Consider the following 15817-nt stretch of genomic DNA (forward strand, 5'->3'; position numbering starts at 1 on the left):
CGCTCACCCAGAGACCCCTGCCTGCTCGGTTGAGTCTCCCCACAGCTTGTTATTCTCGGCCATAGTGTGTGCTTTGCTGCTAGTTTGCCCTGGTTTGTCATCTTGGCCCCTGTGCTACTATATCAAAATACCAGAGACTGGGCAGCTTAAACAACAGAAAGTTCTCTTTCATAGTGGTGCGGGGTGGAAGTTCAAGCTGAAGGTGGCAGCTGACTTTCTGGGTTGGCGAGGGCTCTCAGGCTTGCTGGCCACCACCTTTTTGCTACATTCTCACAAGGTTTCCCATAGTGTGGACATGGAGAGAGCTCTCTTCTCTTCCTATAAGGGTCCCATCCTCAAGGCTGCAACTAAACTTAATAACCTTACAAAGGCCCTACTTTCAGATACTGCTGCCTTGAGAATGATGGCTTAAGCATAGGGATGGGACAAGCCTTTGGGCATAGCAGCTTCTCTGTGCCAGGGATAGAACACAGGTCAGGGTGCTCGTGAGTCACCTGCAAAGCTGTGTCTTTGGGGGATTAACAGGCATCTAGTACATGATAATGCTTTGCTGAGCGAATGAAGAAATGTGTTGATGAATGAATGTTCTGGGATCTCTACAGAGGCCCCAGCCTGCCCACAGCCTGGGTTCATCCTGCAGCAACTGCTGGCCACCTGCTCTCTACACATGTGCCAAGCACCATACCACACATTTTATGTTCATCATCCCTCATCTTCCTAAAGAGTTGAGGAGTGATCAGAATGTCACTGTGGTGGAGAGGAGAGATGGCCCCAGGAAGGGTCACAGGGCCTAGTGTGTCTCCTCTGCCTGTGACCTGAAGCAGACATACCTGACAGTTTTCTTCAAGATCACAGTTAACATAAGCTCTGACTAGTTTGGCATCTGCTAGCTTCTGGGTCCCTGGCGGGAAGTAGGCTCTTCTTCATGCAGGGAAAACAAAGGGACCACTCTCCCTGGTCCTCAGAGTTTAACAGAAACAACTTCAGCTAATGGAGCACGTGTTGGTGAACATGGATAGGAGAGCAACAGCACAGAGCTGAGATGCCCGAGAAGGGATGGAGCAATGTCTGGTTCTGAGAAGGACCCTAACCGCATACTGCTTACTAATGTTGCTGTTCCCTACTGTAGTGAGTGATGTAGCGATGTGGTAATGATGTAGTGATGATGATGATGATGATGATGATGATGATGATGATGATGCAGCAATGATGAAATAAAATGCAGTGATAATGGAGGGAGTGATGATGCAGTGATAATAGAGTGATGATGAAGTGATGATGCAATGATGGAGTGATGCAGTGATGATGGATTGACAATGCAATGATGTTGGAGTGATGATGCAGTGATGATGTAGTTATGGTGGAGTGATGATGCAGTGATGGAGTGATGATGGCATAGTGGAGTGATGAGGTAGTGATGATGCAATGCTGATGGAGTGATATTGGAGTGATGATGGAGTGATAATGGTGATGATGCAGTGATGGCGTGATAACGGCATATAGAGTGGTGGTGGAATGGTAGAATGATGATGCAGGGATGACATAGTGATAATGGAGAGATGATGAGGTGGTGATGGGATGATGATGCAGTGATGACATAGTGATAATGGAGTGATGATGAGGTGGTGATGGGATGACGATGCAGTGACGACATAGTGATAATGGAGAGATGATGAGGTGGTGATGGGATGATGATGCAGTGATGACATAGTGATAATGGAGTGATGATGAGGTGGTGATGGGATGACGATGCAGTGACGACATAGTGATAATGGAGAGATGATGAGGTGGTGATGGGATGATGATGCAGTGATGACATAGTGATAATGGAGTGATGATGAGGTGGTGATGGAATGATGATGCAGTGATGACATAGTGATAATGAAGCGATGATGAGGTGGTGATGGGATGATGATGCGGTGATGAGGTGATAATGGAGTGATGATGAGGTGGTGATGGGATGACGATGCAGTGACGACATAGTGATAATGGAGAGATGATGAGGTGGTGATGGGATGATGATGCAGTGATGACATAGTGATAATGGAGTGATGATGAGGTGGTGATGGAATGATGATGCAGTGATGACATAGTGATAATGAAGCGATGATGAGGTGGTGATGGGATGATGATGCGGTGATGAGGTGATAATGGGGTGATGATGAGGTGGTGATGGGATGACGATGCAGTGATGAGGTGATAATGGAGTGATGATGAGGTGGTGATGGGATGACGATGCAGTGATGACATAGTGATAATGGAGTGATGATGAGGTGGTGATGGAATGATGATGCAGTGATGACATAGTGATAATGGAGTGATGATGAGGTGGTGATGGGATGACGATGCAGTGATGACATAGTGATAATGGAGTGATGATGAGGTGGTGATGGGATGACGATGCAGGGATGAGGTGATAATGGCGCAATAGAGTGATGCCACAGTGATGGGATGATGTTGTCATGGCACACGGATGGAATGATGATGGAGTGATGGAGTAGTGGTGCAGTGATGATACGGGGTGATGGAGTAATGATGGGGTGATGGGGTGATAGGATGACAGCTTCATACCTCCAAGGTGGTGTAGCCTATCCAAGACCCATGTTGTTTAGAATAGATTCTTGACAGCATCTGAGCTTTGGGGAGAAATAAGAACCTGAAGCAAGTCTAATCCCTCTCTTGGTTTTCAGTCAGGGCTTTTCTTCCAGTGTGGTTCTGCCTCTCACTTGTACCCCAGCACCAGCAATTCTTATGTAAAATCCAGATGGCCCCAAGCCTTCCTCCGCTGACATCCTGGGTGGATGTTCTTCTGCAAGCAGCAAGTGGGGATCTGAACCTGCAACAGCTTCCTCTAGTTTGGGTATTCAAGGCCTGCAGAACCTCTATTGGTTCTCCTGGGGTCCCTGAGACAGCACCATGTACTCTGTTCCCCAGAACGGAATGGGGGCTCTGGTTTCCAGGAACACACCAGTCTTAAGAGTTGTAGAGAGCATTCTTTCTCAGATCTGACATATGATAATGAAGCGATGATGAGGTGGTGATGGGATGATGATGCGGTGATGAGGTGAGCACCTGGCTGTAATATGGGGAGGAGTCCTAAGAGAAGAGGGCCTGGTGGTGATGGACACTTACAGAGCACCTGCTGCATACCAAGCACTGTGCTCACATGACCTGCAGTCCTGAGGAAAGCCTCCTGATTGATCTGCTCACTCCCATTAACCCAGTTGTAACCGAGGAAACTGCCTGGGAGGCCTCAATGCCACATCGCTGAGAGGCTGACACGTGCTAATGGTGGTAAGAATCCCACCTCACAGAGACGGGGTTCAGATGGCACAAATAAATCACTCTGTCCACACTCCCAAGCTCCCAAGGCCCTCCTTCCTCTTCACTCAGATTATGTTTCAGCCATTTAAGTGAGGGGCCCCATGGTGCATGTCCCCACCCATGGGTGATGGTCCTGGCAAATCATGGAGTAGCTCTCACTTCAGGGTCCACTGAGAGTGGAAGGTGCTGAGAATAGCAGGTGAATGCGGGGGGGGGGGGGGGGGGGGGGGGGGCGGGCGGTGGCTCTCCTCCTGGGCAGACTCCAGTCAATCTTCCTTTGGATATGGAGCTGAGAAGTATCCTCTCAAGCGGTGAGTCAGCAGAAGGTTTTAGTAATACTGTCCAGGTCTCAGGGGTCCTGGTCCGTTGCTCTTTTCCTACCTGTCAAGCCCCAAGAGCAGGACGGCTGGCGAACGGTTGTCCATCTCATCCACTTCTGCCTCTCTCAGATTCCTATTTAATGAGCATTGGGTTAATGGGTTAATTTGGTGGCAAGACCTCATCGGTTGCACCTTTCCATGAGTTACCTTTCTGTGTCAGTTCCCTCTCTCCCCTCACTGGAACAGACACCTGAGGTGGTCATCATGAAGAGAGATTCCTTTGGGCTCATGATTTTTAGGATGCAGTCCCGGTTGACCCTGTTGCTTTGGGCCTGTGGGGGGGACGCACCTCCAGGTGGGAGCACATGACTGAGTGGAACCATTTGTCTTATAGCCAAGGAACAAAGGAGATAAAGGCAAGAGACACGGGTTCCACCATCCCCTTCAAGGCCCCAGTGACCTGAAGCACTCTCTTTACTCCTCACCTCTTAGTGGTCCATATTCCTCCAAATGATGACACTCTGGGCCCCACCTTACACCACACAGGACTTTGGTAGACTGTCCCACATCCAGTTGCTGCAGAGCACCAGAGGATACCTCTACTGCTCTGGTGCTACTGTCACAGCATCACTAGGGAGGGGGTGTCCTTTTGGGTGCAAGCAGTTTTGAGGCTCAGAGCTGCAGCTGGCTGCCCAGACTTAGGTTCCAGGACCTGGCAGGCAATGTCCCCCAGGTGCCCTGGATCACTCTCTCTGGATATGGCTAGTTGAACATGGGGCTCTTGGACTGCCGTGCCCCTGGAGAAGAAGGTCCCTGTGTCTCTTATCAGCTCTGTAAAGGATGACATCACTCATCATGTCAGGCTTTCCCTCAGGAAGTCAGCACAGGGCAGAGGTTACAACCCAGATACAGTACTATATGTCTGTTATGCTGAGGGCTTGAGGCTCTTCAAATGAGTCTCTATCTCAGCCTGCCTCACTGAGGAGCTGGAGGCTGAGGTAGAGCAAGCTAAGGCTAGTCCCTGTCTGTGTGTTCTTCTGACTCTGTTCAGGCTGGATGAAGGCCATCCCTGTGACTTTACTTTACCTTAACCCATTCTGAAGTCCTGGCACAGGGCGGGGGGAATGCACTCGATCTGCATACAAAGTTTGGGGAGACAGTACAGCTGACCAGAGTTACTGACACAGCATGGAATCTCTGGTTTCTGAGTCTGGGCAAGGGCTCTTTTAACAAACTGGAGGGTATAGCCATGTAGGGCCCCATACCACCGACGTCTTGTCCACTGTGCTATTAAAGCCTTCGTGTCCCTAATGCACTGTGGCTGGTTCCCTTTGAGATAGTGGTTAAAGATATGTGTGGGCCCAAAGACTATGAATTCAAATTCAAGATGCCCCAGGACCCAGTGGGAGACCATCCACAAGTCACAGGCCTCTGGGAGGCTACGTTACAGCATCACCAGGGTTGCTCATGCACCCCTCATGTTATGGTAGACTCCCCTGAGCCTATACCAGCTGAGCTAGACCTGGGACTCGTGCATAGTGAGCACCCAGTAGGCTATCATTATTAGCAGTGACAACATGTTCAGGATCCAGGGTGGAAAGAAGGTCAAGAGCCTACAGCTCTGCTTCCAGGTGCCCCACGTCAGAGTCTCTTGACCTTGTCCACTGAGATGTGTCTGCAGGTCTCCAGCACCCACAAACTCCAGGCTCTACAGATGGTAATTTATTTTTAGGACAAGCCACTCAGGACGTGGGCTCAGGCTGCTTGGCTTGTTTAATTGCCTTTGTGGAAGCAGAGGCTGTCGCAGGATCTAAAAATACTCAGTCCACTTCCTTGTCTGTGTTGCTGTATTGGAAAGCTCTGTGGCATTTCTGAAGGTCTGAGCCAGAGGATTCCCATGGCTGGCAGAAACACCTCTGGCTGTGACCTCTGCCAGCCCCTGTGGGAGCCTCTGTGGGAATGGATTTACTACCCTGCTGAACATACCCCATTTATGACTGCAAACATTAATGTAACTGGGATGGAAATCAGGTCAACAGGATGAAAATAAATAGCTCTTTAACCCGAGGGAGGCAGATGGGCCCCAATGGGCAACTTCCACCGAGAGACCACTCCTTTCACATCAGGATGACATCCCGAGGGGCTTGTACCGTGGCAGGTAGACGGGCCCATCTGGGCCAGAGTGACATTTGCTGCTGTGCATGTTTACCCAGATAGGGGCCAGGCAACACAATGACATTGTAGTGCTATATAGGAAATGGTGGCTGCTGTTGCGAGACCATAACCTGTGGCAGCCACGGTACTGCTTCAGTGGGCACACCACTGGAATGACTCCTCACAGCGTTTTATTTCAAGCCACACTCATGAGGTGTGTAATTATCTTTTTAATATTCTCACCATTAATTGACTATTAAATGTCGCTGATCTGCCTGCTGTGAGCCTGGCAGGAGATGAGGCCACTGTGACAATGTCAGTTCAGGCTTTCTTCACAGACCTGCCGTGCCATCCTGTAGATCTTACAGGTGTCTCAGAAGTATGAGACGAGCCCCAGGTATCCCAGAGGGACAGCAGTGGGGAGGAAGTCTGATCCTTACTGACTGACACGACCCCCTTCTGGCCTGTACAGCACTGTCTTAGTTAGGGTTTCCATTGCTGTGAAGAGACACCATGACCATGGCAACTCTTATAAAGGAAAATATTTAACTGCATGGCTTACAGTTCAGAGGTTCCACCCATTATCATCATGTCGGGACATGGCAGTGTGCAGGCCATCATGGAGCTGCAGACGTAGCTGAGAGTTCTACATCTTGCACAGGCAACAGGAAGTGAACTGAGTGTCATACCGAGGGAAGCTTGAGCAAAGGAGACCTCAAACAGCCCCTCCCCAGTGACACACTTCCTCCAACAAGATCACACCTACTCCAACAAAGCCATACCTCTTCATAGTGCCATTCCCTATAGGCTTATGGGGGCCAATTACATTCAAACTACCACAAGCACCCTAGTGGGTCTTATCTCCAGATCTTGGCCAGGCACATATCATTCTGGGTCATCTTCATGATCCCTAAGTTCCAGGTGGGCCTTGTGTGCTCCCGCAAAGCCACCATTATTGTCTCCAGGACAACACCAAAGTCCTAGACTGCAGTCAGCCCTTGCCTCCTTCCTTCCTCTTGTTCCTTCATCTTCCTCTGAATACCTCCTTAAAGTCCCAGTCAAAAGGAGCAGAATGACACTTCCTGGTCCAGCATCAGCCTCCTCGAACTCATAGAAAGTGTCCTATGAGATTCTAATGTCAGTGAGGCCATAGTTCTGTTTGTAGCAGTATTCTCATGGACCAACTGTGCCTACTCTGGATGGATGGCAGGGCCTCTCCCTGTATCTTCTGCCATAATTACTCCTAGTTCTGTAAGGTGACAAATGTGTACTCTCCCTAGTCCTGAAGGACAGCCATATGGCCCCAGGGAGCACGGGGAGGCCTATGCTGTAGAAGAGTTGTCCCATGTCCTATATGGCCTGCAACTCCTGCAGGAGCAGGCTGAAGTGCAGAATCCATGGGACAGCTGTCCTGTGACTTTGGAGGTGATCTGCAGCTCTCTGGGGGATCCTGCCATGCAGAAAGAGGAAAAGAGTATCAGGAGTGGTCACTGGCTGGCCTTTATCACAACTTGTGTTGCAGAGAATCTAGGCCAAATCTGCCCAAAGTTTAATCCCTTAGGCTGTGGTCAAAGCTTCCTTGGGGACAGGACACACTGGCACACCTCACTGACACCTCACAGGTGAATTGTTTGTGGGTTCTAAGATAACAGAAGGTCAAAGGAGATGAAAAGCGGGCTCTTCCTAGATGATCCTGTCTTCTCCATGTGAAGATCTGCAACTCAGGGTTGTTGTCCATTCAGGGTATCACAGTAGCCCAGTAGCTAAGCAGTAGGTGGATGTGTATGTGAATACTTGGGATTATGAACCTGGGATCTGAGATCAGGTGGGTCTGGTGTCAGAGTCCTTGAGTGCTAAGTGAGAACTATGCAGTTCGTGGGCCCATGAACAGGAAGTCACTCAGAGTCACTGTTCTCCTGTGGGCTTGCTCTGCTTTTGTCCTTGAGGGTGGCACTTAGGTGGGCATTCAGTGATATAGGGTATGGGGACAATGCAAGATGGCAGAGATGTGTGGACAGATCCGTGCTTAGTGGGGAATGGTGCTGGGCCACTCATGGTTCATGGCACCTGATTCCATAGATGTTGAAGGGCATTTAGTGTGTGGTCTCCTGACTGGCTCCCAAGGCTGTTGTGAGACAGTGGATGAAGGATGAGGACCCTGGACCTCAGGAAGCTGGCGAGGGACCAGTGCAGTGGGGAGGGACTATGCGTGCATGGGACTTGCATGCTCTTGGGAACCCCTGTTGACATCTCCCAATCATCAATCTTAAAACCTCAGAGCTTTGTGTTGTGGATCAGTTTTGCTGGGGATATATGTGTCCTGTCTGGATATGATGTTTTGTTTTTGTTAGCTGATAATGGGGTATGGGACCCTCTCCAGGCCTCTAGCATCTCCTACTCTCCCCTAGAACCCAGAGTCAGCTAGTCTTGGCAGGAGTCTTGGGTGGCTACCTGATCTGAGAGCTGAGGCCTTGCTGGAGCACACCAGTGCCCACCTCGGATGCTCAGCTTTGACCTTCCTGTGACTTATTGAGTGTGTGTCTGTAGAAGTTGGAGATCAATAGTTGTGTGTGGGGCTAGTGTCAGGCACATCTCCTCATTGTGTTTCTGGAGTGAGTTCACTCCTGCCCATGAGGATACGAGTCCTGAGCAGTCAAGCATCTGGCTTCCTCTTTGACTTCCTGCCTGAATACCTGGGTACTGGGCCCATAAAGGCTGAGCGTGGGGTGATGCTGACTCTCTGGTACTTCCTGTCTCTCTGGTCTGCTCTGACACCTTCCCTGAGTCTTTTTGACTCTTTTGAAAATGAGAGCATAGCTCCTGGGCAGTTCTGTTTCTGATCTGTCCCACTTCTATGGTTCTTGTACCCAGATTCTGGATCCTTCTGCAATTCCAGTTCACAGGCAGCATACCCCAGTTAGCAGGCCTTCTGTGTCTTTTTTTCTGGAGTGTTTTTATCCATCTCTTACCACAGTCCCTCCCCCAACCCTCCCCACATATTCCCCATCAGCAGCTTCATAATTTAGTGAACAAAATACATAATTTGGAGGTAACTTCATTAGGTTTAATTGTACCACATGGATGCCAAGTGGATTTTAAAAACGATGATCGATTATGAGTTTCCTCATGGAAACATCATCAACATAATGGCTTTGAAAATGCGTCCGTGTCTCCGGTGACTGCTGCCCCCATTAATGTCACCCCTTGTCACGAAGGAGAGAGGTGCTCTTGTTGCAAAGTGAACGCCCACAGCTGTTACCCAAATTAGCAGTGCCTCTTCCGGAGCACGCATGGCAGACAGGCCTGTTGCCATGCTGAGGGAGGGCACAGCCCTGTCCCACTACCTGACATGGGCTGGATGATGGAAGGGTGGTGGCTCCTGCCTCCGTCACTGTAATCCCCAGGAACTGATTATAGGAATAGCATTTGTTTATGAAGTGAAAAACCGAGAGCCTGCCTGCCTGACCCTAGCATCACAGTCTGAGACACCCCTCTAGCCAGGCAGCGGCTGTAAGGCTCCAATCAGCCTGTCCTTTCCACAGTGGCTGAGGGATTAAGGAGTTCAGGGAACTGCGTGGGTGGAGGCCGGTGCCACAATGCTAGCTTCCATGCTGGACCAAAGCAAACACTGGGACACAGATGCTGGCAGAGAACAAGGCCCGCAGCCTTGGCTAGAAGTGGCCTTTGCATCTTTCCATGGTGCTGGGGTAGTTTCGGGAAACCTGTGACTCATCTGTCTGATGGAAGTGTCAGGGCCAAAGGAGCTCTGACCTGCAGCCAGGTACCTGGGTTAGTGTTTGTCTCTCTCCTTAGCTGGGATCTTGAGTTTCATGGTAAATGTCTCTTGTGGACTTGAATAGGTTAAGAATCACCTAGGGTGTTAGTGAGGAACACCTTTGGGTTTGCCTGTGAGGTTTTCGCCCCATGTTATGGGCTTGGGACCCAGAAGGAATAAGGAAAAAAGAGGGATGACAGCTGAGCGCCAGTCTCCTTCCCTTTCAGCTTCTACATCTGCCCAGATGTGAGCAAGCACCCTTGTGGTGCCAGAGATAGGAGCTGGTCCCACAGCTACGCCTTCACGGTGATGGAGTATACCTCCCGAGCCATGAGATGAAATAAACATCTCTTCCCTTCAGCTGCTGCTTCTCAGATATTTGGTCACGAGGAAGAGAGAAGTAATTAAGAGAAGTGAAGAGGATGGCATGTAGAAGGGCAGAGGGAGCCAGCCGTGGGTGCTGAGGCAGGGTCATGAGAATGTCCCCTGTATCTCTAACACACACCTACAGCTACAGCACCTCTGATTGCCCACCCCAATCTGGAAACTAGGAATGTGACATCATAATGGGTGAGCGCTGACGCCTGTTAGGAAATGGTGCCCCTGGCCAGCACTCTTACATTTCCTGCCTCTCTGTACCTCTTCCAAGCAGATTTCACTGCCCTAGAGGAGGAACTGACATTCCAACTTCAGGCCTTAGGAAAGCTACCACCAACCTTCTCTGACAAATTTGACTTTTCAGGCAGAGTTGCAGAGCTGTTGATAGGATTCACGGAGCAGTGGCTCAATGCTTCCAGCCACTGGCCAATTTCTGGGCACCCAGAGCAGCCGTGTCTATGCTGCGGCCTGGGTATAGGGTCCAAGAGGGCATGTCTCTGAGAAGCCACAGTTCTCGGCACAGGCTGACCTCAGAGGCTGCCACCTCCCCAGGCAGAGTATGAGCAGTGGTTATGCTAACCACTTCTGCCATCCCACCACCACCAATATCAGCACCACCATCCCCACCATCACCACCACCATGACCAATTCTATCACCACCACTTTCATCATCACATACTATCACCATAAACTCCATCACCACCACCACCACTACACCCATCAACACCACCACCACCATCAACCATCAACACCACCATCATTATCACCACCATCAACACTATCAACACTACTGCCACTATCATCAATACCGCCACCAACACCATTGCCACCACTGTTACCATCACCACCACTACCGCCATCAATGCCATTACCATTAATACCACACTATCACCATCACCACCACCGTCAACATCACGCACCACCACCATCTCTATAAACACCATCACCATTGCCATTGCTTCCATCAACACCATCACCACTACCACCTCCACCATCATTACCACCACCACCATCAACCATCAACACTGCCATCATCACCATCACTACCACCATATCCCCACCATCATTACAATCATGACCACCATTACCATCAGTAGCATCACCACTCTCATTACCATCATCACCATCACCATCATCACCATCAATTTCATCAGTACTATCACCGCCATCATTACCACCATCATCACTACTATCATACCATTTTCAACACCACTACCACTTGACCAGGAACACCATTGTTACCACCGTTACCATCTCTACAGTCATCACAACCATTTCTATCAACACCATCTCCATTACCACCACCACCATTGTCAATTTTATCATCAACACCATGACCATTACCAGCATCACCACCATCAGTATTGCCACTATCAACACCATCACCATCAATATTGTCACCACCATCACTACCACCACCACACTCTGAGTGCTCACTAAAGCACTTGTGACCTGTGTTGTAGCAAAGGTCAGAATCCAAAGGGAGCCAGGTTAGAGGCCTGCCAGCTGTCATGGCACCAGTGGGTCCTGGGAGGTGGTTGGTTTGATTTACCTTTTGGAATCGTGGCTCTGGTTGCAGCATGGCTGGTAGAAGGGAAGCCCAGATGTCCCTGATGACCATGTCAAGTGGTTGCTGTGGTCCCTGTGAGAGGGAGGGGCCCTGCTGGAGTGGAAGGTAAAGCACATGGGAGCAGAAGCCTGCACGGGACTGAGGGAACCCCTGCATGGGATTGGAGGAGGAGCATGTCAATGGGAATCAGGGGTTTGGTAGGAGGAATGAGATAGGCGGGCTGCAGGCTGAGATGGATGACTGATCCAACGTGGAGTTTTGAGTCAGTGCCATCAGGCATTCCACTTTCAATGAGGGGGTCAGTAGTGACTCTCACACATCCTGATGCCATGGCAATGTCACACCAGGGTCTTGGAGAGCACTGGTATGCAAGACAAGACATGGGATGTAGTGGGACATAGCTGCTGCATGCTCTGCACACTGGGCACACAGGCACCTGCCATTCCTGGAACACGCATGGGGCAGGCTGCAGGCTGCTGAGTCCCGCACCTGGGTTTGTGGTTGTGCCCTCTCACCAGAGCTGCCCTAGTGGGAAAAGCCATACACGCATTTCACAGATACCCCAGGACTCACACATTTCACAGACACTCCAGGACACACGCATTTCACAGACACCCCAGGAAGAGAGACCACTCGCCTTGGCAGAGTGTCAGATCAATTCCCTGCCAACCCTTGCTTCTGTCTTACTTGGCGGGGATCAAGGCCACCACTGCTAGGATGGGGCTTTTCCCAGCCTCACTGCTGAGACTGAACCTGAGTGTCATATGCCCAGAAGCCTTTCAGTGTGGCTTGGCATCTCCAGGTATAGAATGTGGGCTCACGGTTCTTATTCTGGTTGTCACGGCAGCAGAAGTATAGCTGCACAGTTCTGCGAGAGCGGCCGGTGCCCAGGAGCCCTGCTGCCTCCTCCTCTGTGGTGTTTCGGTCATCTGTAGAAGGGCAAGGGAAGGCACGGCACCTCTTGACATTTCCTCTCCATCCTCCCGTCCCTTGCTTTCCCAGCCCTAGCTCTTAACTTTACCCTTTATTTTACCTATGTGGGCAGCACTAACCCATTCTAGGCTTCCCCTGGTGACTGTGGTCTAGTCAGACCCTCTGAGGATCAGATGGCCTGGTCTTCTCAAGCATGATGTGGTCAGGGCATTCATCCCTCACGCCCTTATCCCTGATAACCTAAGGCAAATGGGAAGTCCGGGTAATCTATCCCATGCAGAGCTAGGCCCCCTTACCTGGTCCCATTAATATGCCTCACAAAGAGGTGGGTCATATGTGTGTGTGTGTGTGTGTGTGTGTGTGTGTGTGTGTGTGTGTGTTCATGTGTTGTCTGCCCTGAAAAGAATCAGGCATCCTCTTGCATAGACACCTGTCTGTCTGTTCTTTCCCGCGTCTCTGGCAGATCTGGGTACACCGGAAAGACTCAGGAGTTGGTCATGTAACAGTTCCTTTCCTCCATTGTCCCATCATCTCTCTCCTCAGCATCCTATTGAGCAACCACTCAGCCGAGCCTCCGGTGAGAGAAGGAACTGGAGAAGTTCTTGGGAGTCCATGGACAAGTTGACAGGAACTTGTCCTGGCCAGAGTTACAGAGGGAGCATCTTCAGAAGCAGGAGTAGTTCAGTGTATGAAGGTTCCTAACCAGGACTCCAGAACAGTGGTGAGCCCTGCCCAGTGTCTCAGAAGATGGGCCCCAAGGGGAGCCTGGCGATGGCAATGATGTCGCCTCAGCTGTGTTAGTGGAAGTACGCATTTTTCTGCAAGGGAGGGTTTATCCTGCCATCTTTGACACTGATCTGTCCAGGCAAAAACCACCATTAGAGGGACACCACAACCTTGAGTATGTTTAGAGATGAGAGATCCAGTCAACTCAGGGTGAGGCGCAGGGTATAAGTCCTGACAGCCTGGGTGTGAGTTCCCACTGTTCAGCCTTGGGCAAGTTACTTAACCTCTCTGGGCTTCAAGTTCCCCACGGGAACATTCTTATTTAGGCTTTAGTGTTGTTGAAAGCCTGATGTGGCAACTTTTCCGAGGGACACCCACACTACCAGTGCATGGGTGCAGTGGAAGAGGAGGGGGCTAGGTGTGTCCGCAGAGCACCCCCCATCCATCAGATCAGACTGAGCGTTTGCAGTGATGGTGTCTACTGGCACAGGGAACCCTGCCGGCCTGCCTGCTCCTGAGCTGGTGTTGGCTCTAAGTCCCGCTAGGAAATTGCTCACTACAGCAGGGGTGAAAGCGTGCATCAGATTCGCAGTTTATTTTTAAATAAATTTGGGGGAGTGGGAAAACAGAAAGAGATGGTTTCAAAAGAAAGGCCTCCAGGCAGAATGGAGACATTGGCAGGGTCCCAAACCCTGACCCCAAATCTCAGCTCAGGAGATTCCCCGCATGAGAGCTCCCCCCGCCCCCCCCCCCCCCCCCCCCCACCCGCGCTGCTCTGCCTCATGCTCCATGTCAGTGGATTTTCACTCTTGCCTCGGTGTGTGGAACTTTCCAGCTCCCAGGCTTAGTCTCTGGCCCCAGGAGGCTTGGATCTTTCTTCCCCTCAGGGTACGTGGCCATCCCTCCAGTGCCTAGATTCTGTGTTCACGGTCCGTGGTGGTGGTGGCGATAGTGATGGGGTGGGCACACAGGACCCGACTCTAGTTGTGGCACCAGGGAGCAGGCTCCAAGAAGGCTGAGCCCGAGGACCACCTTGGCTCTGGAAGCAGCTACTCTGTCTGAAAGGCCCACATGTGTTGACAGGAATATTACTTGAGTCAGATCTGCCCTGGATGGACAGCGTCAGCTCCTGCCCCTCACCGCTGCCTGTTTGCGTAGACAGGGAAACCAGAGTACCGAGACAGGTGTTGGCTAGCTGGACCACAGGACACTACTCGCAAGCCTGCCCCAGGGCTGTGTCTGCCTCAGAGGTCACGCAGGAGAGGTGGGTGAGCGTAAGTTCACTCTAGCCTTCTCCCCTGGAGGACTTGAGATGTCCTCCCCTTTCAGCCCCTCCCCCAGACTCCACCTCTCTGCTGTGCTTTAAAGAGTGCCTCTGCCTCGGCCTCTTCCCCTGCTCCTCATGCTCTCTGCAAAGTAGCCCCCATCACCCCACAGTGGCTCTGACCAGGACTCAGCCCCTTGTCCTGCCATTCTCTGTCCCTGTCTTCTGGCAGGCAGGGAACATGGCAGCTTTCTGAGCTTGGGTAGTGAACTGCCTCACTGAGCCTGTCTCCATTTCCTCACAAGAAGCTGGAGTAACAACCTCTCAGTGTGTGTGTGTGTGGGGGGGGGGGCGCTGGTTTAGAGAGGCTCAGCACCCCCAGGGCTAGCACTTCCAGCTGGTCTCCCATGGCAGGCCTGCCACATTCCACCTCTGCCAGCCTTCTGGATGTCCCCAGCCAGGCCCTCCATTCTGATTGAGGGGCCCAGTCCCTGGACTCTTCAGGGCCATGTGCAAAGCAAACAAACCTCAGAAGTCACCAGCTCTGACTGCAGCCAGACCATGTTCTTGGTCTCTGTAACCTGCAGCCTGGCCTCGGCTTTCAGGTCCACCCTGGCTAAGAAGCCTTCAGCATCTCTGCGGAGTCCTCCCAGCTCCAGTGTGGGAGCCCAAGCAGAGGCCTGCAACACCAGGCCCAGCGACCTGCTGTGAGCCAAGATGGTTCTACTTGGGGAGGAGGAGGGGAGAAGTGTGTATTCAGAGGACAGCTGGGTTGCTTGGGAACCTCGCCATTAGGATTCCTCAATAATGAGCTGTAGGGAAGGTGAGAGCAGAATTAACTCCAGAAGATTTATTTACAATTAGGGTCCTCAGCAGCCAAATTCTTATTGAAAAACAATACGCAGATGTTGCCTGAGCTTTTCCAGAGAGAGGGGAGAGAGGAGAGAGGAGAGAGAGAGGAGAGAGAGAGAGAGAGAGAGAGAGAGAGAGAGAGAGAGAGAGAGAGAGAGAGAGAGAGAGAGCCCTGTGGCCTGTGTGTGGGCAGGTGGAGTCAGTGTTCTGGCACAGCAGCACCATTCATCTTGTTAGCATTCCCTGCTCTGTGCCGTGATGGCTCCACGAGCCCCTCAGTCCTCCCCCAGTCCTGAGCTGTTTCTCGGGTGGGTCAACCGTTTCCTTTGCTAGGGTTCCTCTGGCGGGACACTGCTATTGCTCCCCTTTATTCTCCAGCTAGCGCCTCCTTCCCACATCCCAGGCCTTCACATCTCCATGCTGTCTCTGGCCATTTTCTTCCTTGGCTCCCCAGTCAATAGGTGCCCGCTTGCCTTCCAGGCAGCCATGGTTGATCCCTCCCCACCAACCTCAGGGCTGCT

General features: G+C 51.3%; 1 protein-coding gene across 3 annotated transcripts in view; it reads left to right on the forward strand.

Moving 5' to 3' along the window:
* Sorcs2 (sortilin related VPS10 domain containing receptor 2) overlaps positions 1 to 15817 on the forward strand; it is a 390666-nt gene that overhangs the window by 125670 nt on the left and 249179 nt on the right. The gene's annotated exons all lie outside the window — the stretch shown is intronic.

This window comes from Peromyscus californicus, unplaced genomic scaffold, assembly GCF_007827085.1.
Source record: "Peromyscus californicus insignis strain IS unplaced genomic scaffold, ASM782708v3 Scaffold_13__1_contigs__length_99412109, whole genome shotgun sequence".
Lineage (NCBI taxonomy): Eukaryota > Metazoa > Chordata > Mammalia > Rodentia > Cricetidae > Peromyscus > Peromyscus californicus.